The 18,043-nt window shown below is 42.0% G+C and overlaps 1 long non-coding RNA gene and 1 pseudogene across 14 annotated transcripts in view; one reads left to right on the top strand and one right to left on the bottom strand.

Moving 5' to 3' along the window:
* Window positions 1–18,043, bottom strand: part of LOC147374366 (uncharacterized) — a 162,966-nt gene that overhangs the window by 124,109 nt on the left and 20,814 nt on the right. The window lies entirely within an intron of this gene.
* LOC147374367 (baculoviral IAP repeat-containing protein 5 pseudogene) lies at window positions 663–2,335 on the top strand (annotated as a pseudogene).

The following is an 18,043-nucleotide window of genomic DNA, read 5'->3' on the forward strand; positions in this document are numbered from 1 at the left end:
AACTTAAATCTCTTGGAATTCCTGTCACTGACTTCTCAGTGTTCCTAACGTTGGAGAAGACTCTTGAGAGTCCCTCAGACTGCAAGGAGATCAAACCAGTCAATCTGAAAGGAAATCAGTCCTGAATATTCATTGGAAGGACTGATGCTGAAGCTGAAGCTCCAATACTTTGGCCACCTGATGCAAAGAACCGACTCATTGGAAAAGACCCTGATGCTGGGAAAGATTGAAGGCAGGAAAAGAAGGGGACGACAGAGGATGAGATCGTTGGATGGCATCATCAATTCAATGGACATGAGTTTGAGCAAGCTCCGGGAGTTGGTGACAGACAGGGAAGCCTGGCATGCTGCAGTCCATGAGGTCGCAAACAGCCAGACACAACAGAGCGACTGAACTGAACCGAATGTTACCACTTACTCAGATCAATCTCCCTCTGGCCTAACCTTTCAGGTTCAAATTTCCAGCACATTAATATGTCCATCCCTTTTCTGAATTATATTCAATTCTTAAAGACCAGACACAACTTACCCTAGGAACCTTTGCTCTGTCCCTTAGTTGGTTAATAGATACATTAAATTAAAAAAAAAAAAACAACCATAAGTCACTGATGCCAGCAACCCCCGCCATGTCAAGTATCATACAGACAGCTTTTGGAAAGCCTGCAAGACAGAGATCTGTGGTTTAATATTATGTTAACACATAACATTTGTGCTATCGCTTACACTACTTGTTGCACTTTTGTCAGCAGCTCTAAAGAGGTTGACAGATGCCTGGGAAAAATTTTCCAAAGAGCAAAATAGTTACAAGATGTAAGAAACACTGCCCTTTTAAATGACCTATTTAGTTGACTCCCCTCAGGACTAGGAAATTTTTTCCTCTCTGCTTTACAGACAGTTGTTAGTTTCATAATATGCGTTATCATCCTTTTCCTGGCTATCAAATTACTCATGACATGTATCACTGCTTGCTTTAAGTCTACTGTCAAAAGCACATGTACAATGATTGTACAAATTGAGATGACTGAACGAATGCATAATCTATAAAACTTTTCTCCATCAATATATTTATATGCTTATTTACTGCATTTAATTAATTTACTATGATTATATATATACACATACAAAGCCCCGCTCATAGCTCAGTTGGTAAAGAATCTGCCTGCAATGCAGGAGACCCGGGTTCATTTCCTGGGTTGGGAAGATCCCCTGGAGAAGGAAATGGCAACCCACTCCAGTATTCTTGCCTGGAGAACCCCATGGACAGAGCAGCCTGGTAGGCTACAGTCCACAGGGTCACAAGAGTTTGACACGACTTAGCGACTAAACCATCACCATACACATATACAATGCTTAGTGAATTAAACTGAATTTTAACATGAATTTAAAATGAATTCAAATGTATTGAAACTGCTGATCAAATCTATAATTCTATACAAGATACTGGACATGCACAATGCACATGTAAGATAAAATTGGCCTAAGTCCTCTTGGACACCCTAGGATTGACTATAAGCCCTTAGCATAACTCTCTAAAAGGAAAGAAAGAAAGAACTCATTTTCAAGGCCCAGCACTGAGGGACATGATCTAGGGCAGGCAAGGAACCATCCGGGCAACAAGGGACCAAATAGTTCATCACCTAATGCTTTCTTTGTAAAGATTTACGATCAAAAGGAGGAAGATGAGGAGGAAAAACCATAAATGTTTTTCTATGGTAGGACAATCAAATGAAAACAAAAAGAAAAAAATAATGACGTGAGCCCTTTGTGGTAGGACTTTCCCAATGTGCAATGTACATCTAAGTTATACATTAACCAGACCTCCTTAAAACAGGAGGATGCCCCGACATGCCTCGCCGAGGCCATCAACCGCTGGATTTGAATCGAGGCATCACTTGGTGGCAGTGGGATGGGCACCCGGTGGTTGCCTCCGGCCTGGGAGCTCTACCTCAAGAACCACTGCATCTCCACATTTAAGAACTGGCCCTTCTTAGAGGGCTGCGTCTGCATCTCAGAGCAGATGGCTGCCGGCAGGCTTCATCCACTGTCCCACTGAAAGCAAGCCTGACTTGGCTCAGTGTTTCTTCTGCTTCAAGGAGTTGGAAGGCTGGGAGCCAGATGACGACCCTATAGAAGAACATAAAAAGCATTCATCTGGTTGTGCTTTCCTTTCTGTCACGAAGCAGTTTGAAGAATTAACCCTCAGTGAATTTTTGAAACTGGATAAAGAAAGAATCAAGAACAAAATCGCAAAGGAAGCCAACAATAAACAGAAAGAATTTGAAGAAACTGCAAAGAAAGTCTGCTTTGCCATAGAGCAGCTGGCTGCCTTGGAATGACACCTCCCTATCACTGCCGCACAGCAACACAGACATGTTGTTTCCAGGGCACACCCCTCAGCATTACCAGTTTTTCTGGGGCCTCTTAACTGTGCCTTAGGAAAGGAGAACATCAACATTTTGAAATTCAAATATTTAAACTGTATTTTTCACTTTTTTTTCTTGAAGTTGGTGCCAGGGGCTACTTCTGTTATATAGCTGGAGCTAAGTATAGTAACTGACCCTGTCTTTTATCTTTGGTAGTTTTCACTTTATTGCTTCCTGGACTCAGCAGGGTGAGGGGAGATGTTTGTTCACATGCATATATTCCTTTTACAGCAAGGTGTTTGGGCTTCACGAAGCTGGTAAATGGCTGTCCAGCTGAGATGTGATGGGTGAATGCGACCACAGGTCCGTTATGACTGGACAAACAGGATTAAGAATGCCATTTTAAGTTTCATTTGCATAATAATCTGCATTTATGGTGTGCACTTATCATGTTCCAGATGTTCTGTATTATCTCACATTGACCTCTGCAGGTCTGGTGACCATCCCTTTTACCCCCTCAGGTCTGTGGTGTCACAGCAGCTCCCTTCCTCCTAGACAGATTGTGTGACCCATCCCTGCCACACCTCTGAAAGTGCCCTGTGGGTTAGGGGTTTCTTGCCATCCCATCTTGTGATTTTCAGGTTCACAGGAGTCACCATGGGATTAGACCCCAGGCTCTCCCTTTGGACTTTATCTGTGTCAGAGTCCTTTCCATGACTGTCGTATGTGTGGCTTGGCGAGGGGGCATGCAGAAGGACTGATGTCTTGAGAGTAGAGCTGGCCTCGTGGCAAGGTTGCAACATTTTTCTACAATAGAAAAGAAGAAGGTCTTTCACGCAGAAAAGGAATATTTCAGAGGCCTGATTCACTGCTTCTGGATAGTAGGGCAGACAGTCAGAGTGGACTCTTCCTGGGGAGTCCTGCTCTGGACCAGCCGTCATCCATTGAATGGGACACACAGGGGCAGGATGAAACATCCGAGGAAGGAGTTCATGGTCTTAAGTACTTTTAATACTCTTCAAATACCTACTTCCCATTAATGAGGTGAATTAGGCAACTGATAATTCTCCTGTCTTTTCAGTGTGAATCTTTCAAAAGGAATAAATTAATTTAAAAAGTAGATTGCAAAACCTCTTTGGGGGAAACTTAAAAAAAAAAAAAAGGCATGGCTTTTTTATGTTGTTTTCAGTCTTGCAAGATCATAAATGCAATGATGTATGAGTTTCAGCCCCAGCACAGACTAAGCAAAGAATTGGAGCAGCTGTATAAAAGGTGTGTGGAAGACCCACTCTGGCCCTGATCTCTGCCCTCTAAGGGGATGCTTGCCTTGTGGGCTTGGTTGGGCCTGGCGCCTATTGAACTGGAGCTGCAGTTTCCTCACCAGTGATCTGAGGGTCTTAGAGACAGCTGCCTCAGCTGGCTTTTTTTTTTTTTTTCCCACTGTGGCAACAGGATTTTCATGTAAAGAGAAATTGGGACAAAGCCCTCAGCCCCTCCTAAGACTCTGCAGTGTTGTTTTCTTATTTTGTTTGAATTATTATTTTGCATAACAGGATCAACTACAATTAAAAATGAGCACAGCAAAAGAGACACAGATATAAATAACAGACTTTTGGACTCTGTGAGAGAAGGCGAGGATGGGATGACTTGAAAGAATAGCATTGAAACATGTATATTATCATATGTGAAAGAGATCACCAGTCCAGGTTTGATGCATGAGACAGGGTGCTCAGGGCTGGTGCACTGGGATGACCCTGAGGGATGGGATGGGGAGGGAGGTGGGGGGGAGGTCAGGATGGGGAACACATATATACCCATGGCTGATTCATGTGAATGTATGGCAAAAACTACCACAATATTGTAAAGTAATTAGCCTCCAATTAAAATTTTTTTTAAAAAGTGAGCACAAAGCCTTTCTTAGTCATTGGGGACACCAGTGTGTACTTTAGGTGGATTTGGACACAAAGTAAGATAGCAGGAAATATCCAGCAGAAGCTGTCATGAAATTGCTGCACGGTTACCCAGCCCTAGTGAGCAGGAGGGCGCATGCTGGCTGCTCCTCTGCGAGAACAATGCAGTGGCCTGAATCCCTTCTAAACTACTTGGCTCAAATCTGTGGGGACTTGGTGGGCTGTGCAGGCAATCAGTCAGCCCTGACTGGCTGTGTCTCCATTGCTCCACATCTGTGCCTTGTTCTCCACAGCATCGCCTCCGCCACAGCGGTCCCCTCCTCTCTTCCCCGAGGCCAGCTCGTGCTGAGGTCCGATCTTCAAATTAGATAGATTTGATTTCACCCTCCTTCATGAAGTAAAGCTGCAGGGTGGATTGTTACTGTCTTATTGGAACCTCTGGGAGTCATCTTGGTAGTTGCTGAAGAATAAAAACTATTTCATTTCAAACAAACAAAAAAAAAAAACAGGAGGAGGAAATCAACCTTTGAGAAAAATTGGTCCCTTTCTTCAGATGCCAGCACTGTAATCCTAAAATTATCAATATTTCCTTTTCATCTCATATAGGGGTCACATTGGCCAAAGGCTTGTTCTGTATCAATACATATACAACTGGCTTAAAAAAAAAAAAAAAAAACTTTGATGAACTGTGTGCACAATTGTTAACCTATCAATATGACACACAAATTCTTTGTCTTAAAAATGTATAAAATTGCATCTCTAACTCCTGATTAATCAAACAGTTCTCAGAGCTTCTGAGAATGTTTCCTGGGTTATAACCTTCAGTTTGGCTCAAATAAAATTCTCTTTTCTTTTTTCTTAGCTTGACTGTTATTTGATTTTTTGTTGACGTACTCTACACATTCATGTGTATAGACATGTCTAAGATATATTATTAGATTTTTAAAATCTAAGTTCAGAAAAATGATCAAATAATACAAAGTGGCAAAGAAAACCATAACCCAGTCAATAAATATGGAAACATGCTCAATCTCTAATAATTGGGTGTCTCTTATTATAACAACCATAAGATACCATTTCACCCTCACAAAACTGACAAAATTACTTATGATAATATTAAGTGTTGACAAAAATATGGAACAGCAGAACTCTTACACATTAGCAATAATATAATGCAAAAGTTATAAAGAAACCTGCCTCCTGGGGCTTCTGAGTGACGGAAATACAGATGATTTGGAAATAATAAAATATTTTTCTTTTTTGATAAGGTTGTAATAATGCAGACCACATACAGAATATGAATTTTAATCAAGTATTTGAAAGGGGCTTTTATGGCACCCATGTGGACTATATGAAGCCATGTTGAGTTGACAATTAGAATTAGGAGCATCCATAGCCAACTAAACAAAGAGATCAGGTTGATTATCAGCCAAAGTGGGTCTAGAATCAGCTCACTCAACGCCTTGGGGGACAGGACGGACGGCATGTTCACCCAACGGACAAACTCTCCACCCAACAACAGTGCACATCCAACTGATTTGCTGGACAAAGGAAAAGATTCAAAAGCACTGGGCACAAACAACGAAGAATGCTATAAGCATCAGTGTTCAGTAGCTGAGTTCAGAATAGCGACAATGTGATTATCAGCAGTTCACATAAAACAAAAGCGGAGACTTTTTGTTCATTATAAGATCAACTTGAATCAATGGTATGATGTGGCAACACTTGTCCCCCCCTCAAAAAAAAAAAACACATGTATTGCAGACTGAACTATATTATTAGAAGTGTTCAGAACAGGGTGAGCTGATTAATCATTATCTGAAGTGCCAAGTGCAGATTTTGTTTCTACATTTAAAGAACAGTGGAAATAGTAATCCTGTTGATGATGTAGCAGATATTTACTAAGTTCCAGGGTCCACCTAGAGTCAGAGTCTCTCACAAGGCTGCAGTCAACATGGTTCCCAGGAGCACAGTCTTCTCAAGGCCCCAGTAGGAGAAAGGCTGTACTCACACGGCTGTCCTAAGTCTCAGAAGACCCACTTAAAAGCTAGCTCACGTGGCTATTGGCAGGCCTCTGGTTCTTACTGGTTCTAGGATTGAAACGTCCATTTCTTGCCACCTGGGCCTCCCCACAGGGCTACCCACAACATGGCAGCTTGAGTCACCCAGCCAGAACTCTCTGGAAAAAATGAGTGAGCAATTGCAAACAAGGCAGCAGTCAGTGCTTTCATGCCCTCATCTGGGAAATGACATCTGTCACTTTTGCCCTATTCTCTTTGAAGCAAGTCTCTAGGTCCTACCTTACACTCAAGAGAAAGGGAATACAGAGGGCAAGAATACCAGCAGGCAAGAATCACTGGGAACCACTGTAGAGACTACCTGATACAACACCATTCAAGCCCCTGGCGTCAGCCACACCTAAAGCCAGATCACTCCTTGTCTTCTCAGTTATGAGAGCAAATATAACCTTCCTTTGCTGAAATCAATTTGAGTTGGGTTTTTGTCATGTCATGTGTAACCCATGGAGTCCTTCACACACTCTGAAAGCAAACACCATCATCAATAAAACCAGAGTGGCAAGGGTGAGGTCAACAGAACAAGCTTTTTCTGGAGTGGACAAATAAGCCAACCAGAATTCTTAAATGTCCTGTATGATCCTGGATGATATTTTTGGATTTTTTTTCTGCCTGGATTTATTCTAGCAGTTCTGAGATTCTGCTCAGCTAATTTAGCAAGCCCGTGTCAGTGTGAGAGCATGCCAAACTCGAAATTTTACTGCCAAAAATGACAGTGAATAGAATTAGACCATGAGGAGTGCAATTAGTTTGACATGCTATTAACACTCCAACGTGAACACAGAAGGAAAAGCTTGAAAAAAAGTAGAAAGTTAAAATAAAGTTTAGTTCAGTTAATGGCAATGATAAAATTACTACCTCAAATTGTTTTGTTTGCCATACCAACTGAATGAAAATAATAACATACAAATGATGTGAAATTTAATAAAGACTTGTATAATTTTAGCAGGAAGACAATCTATCATGTTTCTCTGGGTAATCAACCATACTGAGACTTGAGAATGTTCCTCTACACCCATCCTTAAAAATGGATCCTATTTAGCACCCAATCATGGGAGATGATGTCACTTATCTCCCAGACAGTAACCATGAGAAAAGAAAAAAAAAAAGCCAGATAAATTGGTTCCCTTTAGAAAATAAATCAGCTGTGTAGTATTGCCTAAAATACACTATTTTTTTAAGAAAAATTTCAGTAATGATGTTTTTAATAGAACATTTTCACAGGCACAGTGGTGGCCCACCTCCCTCCAAGCAGATGTCAAACCTAAATGGGCTTCAGAATCATCAGGGGGCTTGTTAAAACCTAGACAGCTGGGCCCTGACTCTAGAGTCTGATCGTGTTGGTCTGGGGTAAGGGCCTAGAATCTGCTTTTTTTTTTTTTTTTTTGCCTGCACCACATGGTTTGTGGATTTTAGTTCCCCAACCAGGGAACAAACCCAGTGAGAGCACTGGAGTCCTAACCACTGGACTTCCCAGGAATTCCCTAGAATCTGCATTTCTAACAAGCTCTCAGGTGCTATGGCTACTGCTGCTTGGTGACCACATCCTGAGAACCACGCTCCAATGGCAAAGGAACTCAGTCCTCTTGCAGGGACTCTCAAGCTCCTTGCTGGTTCTTGCAGCCTCCAGAACTCTGCCTCTCTCTCGGGCATTGCTATTTAACTCCTTCTCTCTTCACATCTGCCATTTCTCCTAGCCTTCAAGACAGACAACCCATGCCGCTACTGGCTTCCTCCAAGAATTTCAGATTTCCCAGTTTCACTTCAAAAAGTGTGGGCTGTGAGTGGGTTTCACCTCATCTCTTGCTTACAGAGTAACAAAACTGGAAGCTGAATACTGATAGAGCTCAAAATATTAGCCACAGAGTAGGATTCTAATTGATTTATTATACAGCCTAAGAGGACGTTATTACCGAAAAGATACTGCATTAATTCAAGTAAGATCCCAGTTTTTTTTTTTTTTTAGTGTACTAAACAATTGTTTGGGAAAAGTGAATAAATTCAAACAAATGAGATTTCAGTGCCGCTCAGGGACAATGATCTCTTAAATTAGATCTTTTTCTTCTTTGTTCAAACAATTTGTGTTTAGACAGAGTCTAGGCATGTATTCAGACTTCAAGGGGGAAATATATTCAAAACAGATGAAAGAATTTAGGAGTTGCACAACAAAGAAATGCCATCCAATTTTATATATGTCAGTCTAAGAAAATTTGAAGCTGTCATCGACTATAACTGAAAGAACAGAAAAAAAACGTTTAAAGAAATTCTACGTTTCTTGGCCTTTCTTCACCAAACTGCTAAAGCAAATTGTTTTCCAGAACCGCTCAGAAGAGAAGATGCCAGAGAGTGGTTTCAAAGAGTTTCTAATGAAAACGAGCTGTATTTATTCTGACCTCCATGTGAAATGGAGTTGGTCTGTTGGGTTTTTTGTTTTGTCTTCACTTTTCTCATATTTAAGACTTCTCCTTTCTGATGAAGAGTTAAATGGAACGACTGAAAGCCACTCTGATAGAAACTGCTGTATTTTCCACTCCGTATAAAGTACTTCACACATGGTCAAGCATTCCAACTTAATGGTATATAACTTCGGTCTCATCAGTAAACACTCATCTATTCATTCATTCAGACACATACTAGGTACCTGCTGGGTATGGGAGATACAAACCTAAATGATATATGGTCCCTGCCTTGAGCCCACAGTCTAAAGGTCTAGGCTAAAGATCTAGACTCGGAAGGCAGAGTAAGCAGGTATCCACCACTGTTTATGGGAGTCCCTGGTGGCTCAGTTGGTAAAGAATCTGCCTGCAATGCAGGAGACCCAGGTTCAATCCCAGTGTTGGGAAGATCCCCTGGAGAAGGGAATGGCTACGCATTCCAGTATTCTTGCCTAGAGAATTCCATGGACAGAGGAGCCTGGCAGACTACAGTCCACGGGATTACAAAGAGTCAGACATGACTGAGCAACTAACACTTTCCATTTCATTTCATGCCATCACTCCAGGCTGTGTGTAGGCCAAAAAGCTGGAAAAGGCTGGAACCTGAAGGAAGGCCAACATTTAGGAAGACAGAGACAACAGCAGGGTGAGAGAGGAAATCAGAGTATGGTGAGGGGCAGGGGTTATGTCATGGAAGCCAAAAGAGCTGTTTCTAGGAGGGAAAATGCAAAAATGTGACAATGCGCAAATGCTGTGTGGAGGCCCAGTGAGAGAGACCTGAAAGAGTTGTCGGGATTCCAAGTTTGCTGATGGCCTTGGTAGAGGTGGTATCAGGAGATAGACGGGCGAAGTTCACTGCTGGGACTGAGGAGCAGATGTAAATGAGGTAAAGGCGACAGGCAGGGAGAAATTCTTCCCATATAGAAGAGAGGGCATGCCTTTCTGGTGTGAGAAAGTATTCCTCTTTAATAGGGAAGAGCAGGGGAGAATTTACCATGAATCAAACAAGTGAATCTTAAGCTTCAGGTCCCTCACCAGTATGGATCCGCCACCCCCACCAGGCCCTGGGAGGGACCCTAAGGTAGGCAGACCTGAGAGATACCACAGGTTTGGTTCCAAACCACCTCAATAAAATGAGTATCAAATAAAGCAAGTCACATGAATTTTTTTGATTTCCTAGTGCATATAAAAGTTGTTTACACTATAAGGTAGTCTATTTAAATGTACAATAGCATTACGTCTAAAGAAACAACACACATATCTTAATAAAAAATACTTTATTGAAAAATGCTAACCATTATCTGAGCCTTTAGTGAGTGGTAATCTTCTTGCTGGTAATCTTGTGGCTGGTCTTGCCTCGATGTTGATGGCTCTGCACTCCTGACCCAATTACCTCCCAAGAGCCCCACCTCCAAATACCAAGACCATGATGATTAGATTTCAACATCTGAATTTGGGAGAAGGGCATACAAACATTCAATCCATAGCACCATCCTGCTGTTGTCTCTCACAAAATGATACTAGAAAATCTTTCATGTGTGAGGATGTGCTCGAAGAGTGTGTGCATGCTAAGTCACTTCAGTCGTGTCCGACTCTGTGCGACCCTGTAGAGTGTAGCCCACCAGGCTCCTCTGTCCATGGGATTCTCCAGGCAAGAATACTGGAGTGGGTTGCCAGAATATGCAGTTACAGATATAAAAGTATTATAGAGATATACTGGGCAGTTAATAACTACTGTTTTGCTGAATTTTTGTGACATTTCTGGTGTTTGTTAGCTTAATTATTTTTTAATTTTCTATGACTTCTTTCACATTCTAAATATACACCTTCATATCTAATTATTATGCCTAATTTTGCATTATTTTCTTTAAAGTGCTTGCACGGGCACACACACACACATGTGCATGCATGCGTGCACACACACACACAATTATATAAGCTTCAGACCTCACAAAACCTGGGTCTGCCCCATAGTGTTAGCCTTCAGGGGAGAGGCCTTGAGTGAAGGAAATGAAGGTTGAGTACCCAGCGTGCCTCTGGGATCAACTCCTCACTCCCAGATGGACAGAGAGAAGCTCACTGAAAGGTTCTGACCATCTAGCAGGGAAGCTGGCACTGAGTATGTAGGTGGAGGCTGCATGGCCTTGGGCACAGCACAAGGAAGTGGGCTTCCCAGGAGCACTGGTCACCAGATTTCCAGTCCCTCCAAGACCCAGGGCCAGGGGAAGCTGTAACCAAGCAGGACGCTACGGGGCCATCCTCTGCTGCAGCTCCTCTCTGAAATACCCAGATAACAGTATTTGATGCACATTTCCTGAGTTGTTTTGCAGAAGTGAAAATGCCCCACCAAATGAAAGATGTTAACTGCTTGACCTGAGACACAGCCCCAGGCCTCCTGGAGCCTAAGGACCGACCCCTGTGATACCATCCTGTTCACGTACCATCACCCAACCAGAGAATTGTGCATGAGCTGATCACATATCCTGTGACCACCCCATCTGACTTGTAAAAATGCTTTGCCAAAACCCTTCGGGGAGCTCAGGACTTTCTAGGGCATAAGCCAACCATTGCTTTCCATACCCTACAATAAACCTTTCTCTGTTCCAAACTCTGACATTTCAGTTTGCATGGCCTCACTGTGCACTGGACACACACAACTGTGCTAACAAAGCCGGCCGGGGTCAGTAGATCCTGGAAGAAGTTAACAGCTTTTGCCTGTACAGAGGGTGAGTAGTATTTTGAATATTTTCCCTGGAAGCCAAAGGACCTAGGGTTAGAGAGAAAGAGAAGCCTGGCATGGTGGAGGCACGGCTCCCAGGGACTTAGGGATTTAGCTACATGCTCAACAGTTCTCTTTGCTGCAAGAATGTAAGCTCCTTTAGGTGAGCAACCTTGGCCATCAGTGTCACATCTGCATAAAAACAGAAAATTATAAACTTAGGGGCCTTGATTCAACTTGATTAAGATTATAGTTGAAATCAGAGGCTACATATTTCAAAAACGGTTAAGGAACTTCAAGAAGATGAAGATACTATTCTTATCACACATATTTGAGAATACAAGCCCAGAGTGAGTCCAGAAGACACCAAAAAACATAAATCTTAGCCAAGATGGAGTGAAGGCTCTTTGAAGACAAATCATAAAATTGGGTTGTTTGCCACAGGCGTTCTTGTGAAATTCTATTGTAGCTGCAATGATTTACTGTTACAGAATTAGAGACTGTGACACTTGTTCAACTTTTTGCTGTAGAAAATTGAATTTACTCATTGTACATTTGTTATGGTCAATTTGGTTTACCATAAATCTTGTCTTATTTATCCCATTATCTATGACTTATCTGATCTCATTACAATTAACCAAGCTAGTACTCTTGCCTGGCAAATCCCATGGATGGAGGAGCCTGGTAGGCTGCAGTCCATGGGGTCGCTAGGAGTCGGACACGACTGAGTGACTTCACTTTCACTTTTCACTTTCATGCATTGGAGGAGGAAATGGCAACCCACTCCAATGTTCTTGCCTGGAGAATCCCAGGGATGGGGGAGCCTGGTGGGCTGCCGTCTCTGGGGTCGCACAGAGTTGGACATGACTGAAGCGACTTAGCAGCAGCAGCAGCACTACAAAAGTGGTGTAGATTCACTTGGGCTTAGAAAGGACAACACAAACTTTTCGTCCCTATGTAAGTCATGCAAGTTTGTGTGTGTGTGTGTGTGTTTATTTCATTGTCAATAATGATAATGAAACAGTTGTTGGAATACAGTGGAAGACACTTTCTTCCAGCTGGATCCTAGTATCTAGAAGAGTGTACAGTACTTGTAAGCATTCAGTGAGTGTCTATTGACTGACTTATTTGCTGACTTCTCATTAACACTGAGGAAAAGGATCTATTAGAAGAGGTATCAACTGGACATCAAGACGTTAGAGGAGGACTTTCCTTGGATTCTCTGAGTAATTTTTATTAATTTGTTTCAAATATTTCATTTAAATAACTGTACCTTCTTTAAATACATAATTTAATATTATGAAGGAAGCTGAATCCAGTCAGAGATGAAATGCAATCATGAAACACATCCTTTAAAACCCTTGTTTCAACAACTGCATCCAGCATACCGGCTGGATCATATACCTGCAGTAATTCAGGAGGCCACTAGAGGGTATAAAATGGCCAGAGAGTTATTGAAAACTAAGGAAGACATGCAAACGGACCACAGCCTTGTCTAATTCAATGAAACTATGAGCCATGCCGCATAGGGCCACCCAAGACGTATGGGTCATGGTGGAGACTTCTGACAAAACGTGGTCCACTGGAGAGGGGAATGGAAAACCACTTCAGTATTCTTTTTTTTTTTTTTTTTTTTTTTTATGATCTTTTTAATGTGTTGTTGGATTCTGATTGCTAGAATTTTGTTTAGGATTTTTGCATCTATGTTCATCAGTGATATTGGCCTATAGTTTTCTTTTTTTGTGGCATCTTTGTCAGGTTTTGGTATTAGGGTGATGGTGGCCTCATAGAATGAGTTTGGAAGTTTACCTTCCTCTGCAATTTTCTGGAAGAGTTTGAGCAGGATAGGTGTTAGCTCTTCTCTAAATTTTTGGTAGAATTCAGCTGTGAAGCCGTCTGGACCGGGGCTTTTGTTTGCTGGAAGATTTTTGATTACAGTTTCAATTTCCATGCTTGTGATGGGTCTGTTAAGGTTTTCTATTTCTTCCTGGTCGAGTTTTGGAAAGTTGTACTTTTCTAAGAATTTGTCCATTTCTTCCTCGTTGTCCATTTTATTGGCATATAATTGTTGATTATAGTCTCTTATGATCCTTTGTATTTCTATATTGTCTGTTGTGATCTCTCCACTGTCATTTCTAATTTTATTGATTTGATTTTTCTCCCTTTGTTTCTTGATGAGTCTGGCTAATGGTTTGTCAATTTTATTTATCCTTTCAAAGAACCAGCTTTTGGCTTTGTTGATTTTTGCTATGGTCTCTTTTGTTTCTTTTGCATTTATTTCTGCTCTAATTTTTAAGATTTCTTTCCTTCTACTAACCCTGGGGTTCTTCATTTCTTCCTTTTCTAGTTGTTTGAGGTGTAGAGTTAGGTTATTTATTTGACTTTTTTCTTGTTTCTTGAGGTGTGCCTGTATTGCTATGAACTTTCCCCTTAGGACTGCTTTTACTGTGTCCCACAGGTTTTGGGTTGTTGTGTTTTCATTTTCATTCGTTTCTATGCAAATTTTGATTTCTTTTTTGATTTCTTCTGTGATTTGTTGGTTATTCAGCAGCGTGTTGTTCAGCCTCCATATGTTGGAATTTTTAATAGTTTTTCTCCTGTAATTGAGATCTAATCTTACTGCATTGTGGTCAGAAAAGATGCTTGGAATGATTTCTATTTTTTTGAATTTACCAAGGCTAGCTTTATGGCCCAGGATGTGATCTATCCTGGAGAAGGTTCCATGTGCGCTTGAGAAAAAGGTGAAATTCATTGTTTTGGGATGAAATGTCCTATAGATATCAATTAGGTCTAACTGGTCTATTGTATCGTTTAAAGTTTGTGTTTCCTTATTAATTTTCTGTTTAGTTGATCTATCCATAGGTGTGAGTGGGGTATTAAAGTCTCCCACTATTATTGTGTTATTGTTAATTTCTCCTTTCATACTTGTTAGCATTTGTCTTACATACTGCGATGCTCCCGTGTTGGGTGCATATATATTTATAATTGTTATATCTTCTTCTTGGATTGATCCTTTGATCATTATGTAGTGACCTTCTTTGTCTCTTTTCACAGCCTTTGTTTTAAAGTCTATTTTATCTGATATGAGTATTGCTACTCCTGCTTTCTTTTGGTCCCTATTTGCATGGAAAATCTTTTTCCAGCCCTTCACTTTCAGTCTGTATGTGTCCCCTGTTTTGAGGTGGGTCTCCTGTAGACAACATATGTAGGGGTCTTGTTTTTGTATCCATTCAGCCAGTCTTTGTCTTTTGGTTGGGGCATTCAACCCATTTACGTTTAAGGTAATTACTGATAAGTATGATCCCGTTGCCATTTACTTTATTGTTTGGGGTTCGAATTTATACACCATTTTTGTGTTTCCTGTCTAGAGAATATCCTTTAGTATTTGTTGTAGAGCTGGTTTGGTGGTGCAGAATTCTCTCAGCTTTTGCTTATCTGAGAAGCTTTTGATTTCTCCTTCATACTTGAATGAAATCCTTGCTGGGTACAATAATCTGGGCTGTAGGTTATTTTCTTTCATCATTTTAAGTATGTCTTGCCATTCCCTCCTGGCTTGAAGAGTTTCTATTGAAAGATCAGCTGTTATCCTTATGGGAATTCCCTTGTGTGTTATTTGTTGTTTTTCCCTTGCTGCTTTTAATATTTGTTCTTTGTGTTTGATCTTTGTTAATTTGAGTAATATGTGTCTTGGGGTGTTTCGCCTTGGGTTTATCCTGTTTGGGATTCTCTGGGTTTCTTGGACTTGGGTGATTATTTCCTTCCCCAGTTTAGGGAAGTTTTCAACTATTATCTCCTCAAGTATTTTCTCATGGTCTTTCTTTTTGTCTTCTTCTTCTGGAACCCCTATGATTCGAATGTTGTAGCGTTTAATATTGTCCTGGAGGTCTCTGAGATTGTCCTCATTTCTTTTAATTCGTTTTTCTTTTATTCTCTCTGATTCATTTATTTCTACCATTCTATCTTCTAATTCACTAATCCTATCTTCTGCCTCTGTTATTCTACTATTTGTTGCCTCCAGAGTGTTTTTAATTTCATTTATTGCATTATTCATTGTATATTGACTCTTTTTTATTTCTTCTAGGTCCTTGTTAAACCTTTCTTGCATCTTCTCAATCCTTGTCTCCAAGCTATTTATCTGTGATTCCATTTTAATTTCTAGATTTTGGATCAATTTCACTATCATTATTCGGAATTCTTTATCAGGTAGATTCCCTATCTCTTCCTCTTTTGTTTGGTTTGGTGGGCATTTATCCTGTTCCTTTATCTGCTGGCTATTCCTCTGTCTCTTCATCTTGTTTAAATTGCTGAGTATGGGGTGTCCTTTCTGTATTCTGGCAGTTTGTGGAGTTCTCTTTATTGTGGCTATTCCTCACTGTGTGTGGGTTTGTACAGGTGGCTTGTCAAGGTTTCCTGGTTAGGGAAGCTTGTGTCAGTGTTCTGATGGGTGGAACTGTATTTCTTCTCTTTGTTCAGTCGCGCTGTGGGGAGGGAGGGAGGGATGCTGCAAGCAAATAACACTGGCGTGCGCTCGCAATGCCTCAGCCACACTGGGTCTGCCCCCGCTCACTGCGCGTGTAGCCTCCCTGCCCACACTGCTCGGGCTCTAGGTTGTTCCGCCGGGAACAATCCAAGGCTGGCCCTGGGTTGCATGTACCTCCCAGGTCCAAGCCGCTCAGGTTCAGGCACTCGGATAGTCCTCAGAGGCGCAGACTCAGTTGGGCCTGAGTATTGTGCTCTTCCCAGGTCCGAGCAGCTCAAGTGATGAGGTGTTTGGCGAGCGCCAATGCTGCGACTTATCGCCTCCCCGCCACTCGGTTATCTGGGCGCAAAACCGGCGCACCTTCTTAGGCAGATGTTAACCGTCCAGACCCCCAAGAAGTTTTAGTTAGCAAAGAAGCCTGCTTACAGTTTTATAGATAATGTCTCTCTGGGGCTGCGATTGCCCCCTTCCGGCTCTGGCTGCCTATCACCGGAGGGGGAAGGTCTGCAGCCGGCTATCTCTGTTCAGTTCTTTGTTCCGTGCGCGGGCCTGGTGGTCTTAGGTTGGGGCTGGCTTTTCGCGTAGTAGATATCCCACAGTCTGGTTTGTTAGCCCAAATTATTTCGCTCAGATAGTGCTCAGGGTATTCAGGCCAGATTCTTACTCTAAGCGATGCAGCGCGCGCTGCGCCTCCCTGCCCAGCCCCCGCTTGTTAATGGCGCCTGCAGGCGTCTGCGCTGCTTCTCCACTGGGGGAGTTACCGTAGGACTCGCAATCTTCGAGTTTTAATTGTTTATTTATTTTTTCTTCCTGTTATGTTGCCCTCTGTGCTTCCAAAGCTCGGCACAGATTCGGCAGTGAGAAGGTTTCCTGGTGTTTGGAAACTTCTCTCTTTTTAAGACTCCCTTCCCGGGACGGAGCTCCGTCCCTCCCTCTTTTGTCTCTTTTTTTGTCTTTTATATTTTTTTCCTACCTCCTTTCGAAGAGTTGGATTGCTTTTCTGGGTGCCTGATGTCCTCTGCCGGCATTCAGAAGTTGTTTTGTGGAATTTACTCGACGTTTAAATGCTCTTTTGATGAATTTGTGGGGGAGAAAGTGTTCTCTCTGTCCTACTCCTCCGCCATCTTCTGAAGCTCTCTCTGCAATGCAGGAGACCTGGGTTCAATCTCTGGGTTGGGAAGTTCCCCTGGAGAAGGGAATGGCATCACACTCCAGTATTCTTGCTTGGAGAATTCCATGGACAGAGGAACAGTTTGCAAATTCCAAGCTGCTTTTTGCTTCTGGTCTTCGCCTGAGCAGTTAATTCTGAAACTTCCTCCTCTATCCACTTTCTGTCCCACTTCAGTATTCTTGCCTTGAGAACCCCATGAACAGTATGAAAAGGCAAAAAATAGGACACTGAAAGAGGAACTCCCCAGGTCGGTAGGTGCCCAATACACTACTGGAGATCAGTGGAGAATAACTCCAGAAAGACTGAAGAGACAGAGCTAAACAACACCCAGTTGTGCATATGACTGGCGATAGAAGTGAAGTCTGCTGCTGTAAAGAGCAATATTGCATAGGAACCTGGAATGTCAGGTCCATGAATCAAGGCAAATTAAAAGTGGTCAAACAGGAGATGGCAAGAGTGAACGTCGGCATTTTAGGAATTAGCAAACTAAAATGGACTGGACTGGGTGAATTTAACTCAGATGACCATTATATCACAGTAATCCAAGTCTATACCCCGACCAGTAACGCTGAAGAAGCTGAACAGTTCTATGAAGACCTACAAGATCTTCTAGAACTAACACCCAAAAAAGATGTCCTTTTCTTTACAGGGGACTGGAATGCAAAAGTAGGAAGTCAAGAAATACCTGAAGTAACAGGCAAATTTGGCCTTGGAGTACGCAATGAAGCAGGGCAAAGGCTAATAGAGTTTTGCCAAGAGAACGCACTGGTCAGAACAAACACCCTCTTCCAACAACACAGAGAAGACTCTACACATGGATGTCACCAGATGGTCAATACTGAAATCAGACTGATTATATTTTTTGCAGCCAAAGATGGAGAAGCTCTCTAC

Source organism: Bos grunniens, chromosome 4, assembly GCF_055505025.1.
Source record: "Bos grunniens cultivar Pamir isolate PY7600 chromosome 4, Bosgru_T2T1.0, whole genome shotgun sequence".
Classification (NCBI taxonomy): domain Eukaryota; kingdom Metazoa; phylum Chordata; class Mammalia; order Artiodactyla; family Bovidae; genus Bos; species Bos grunniens.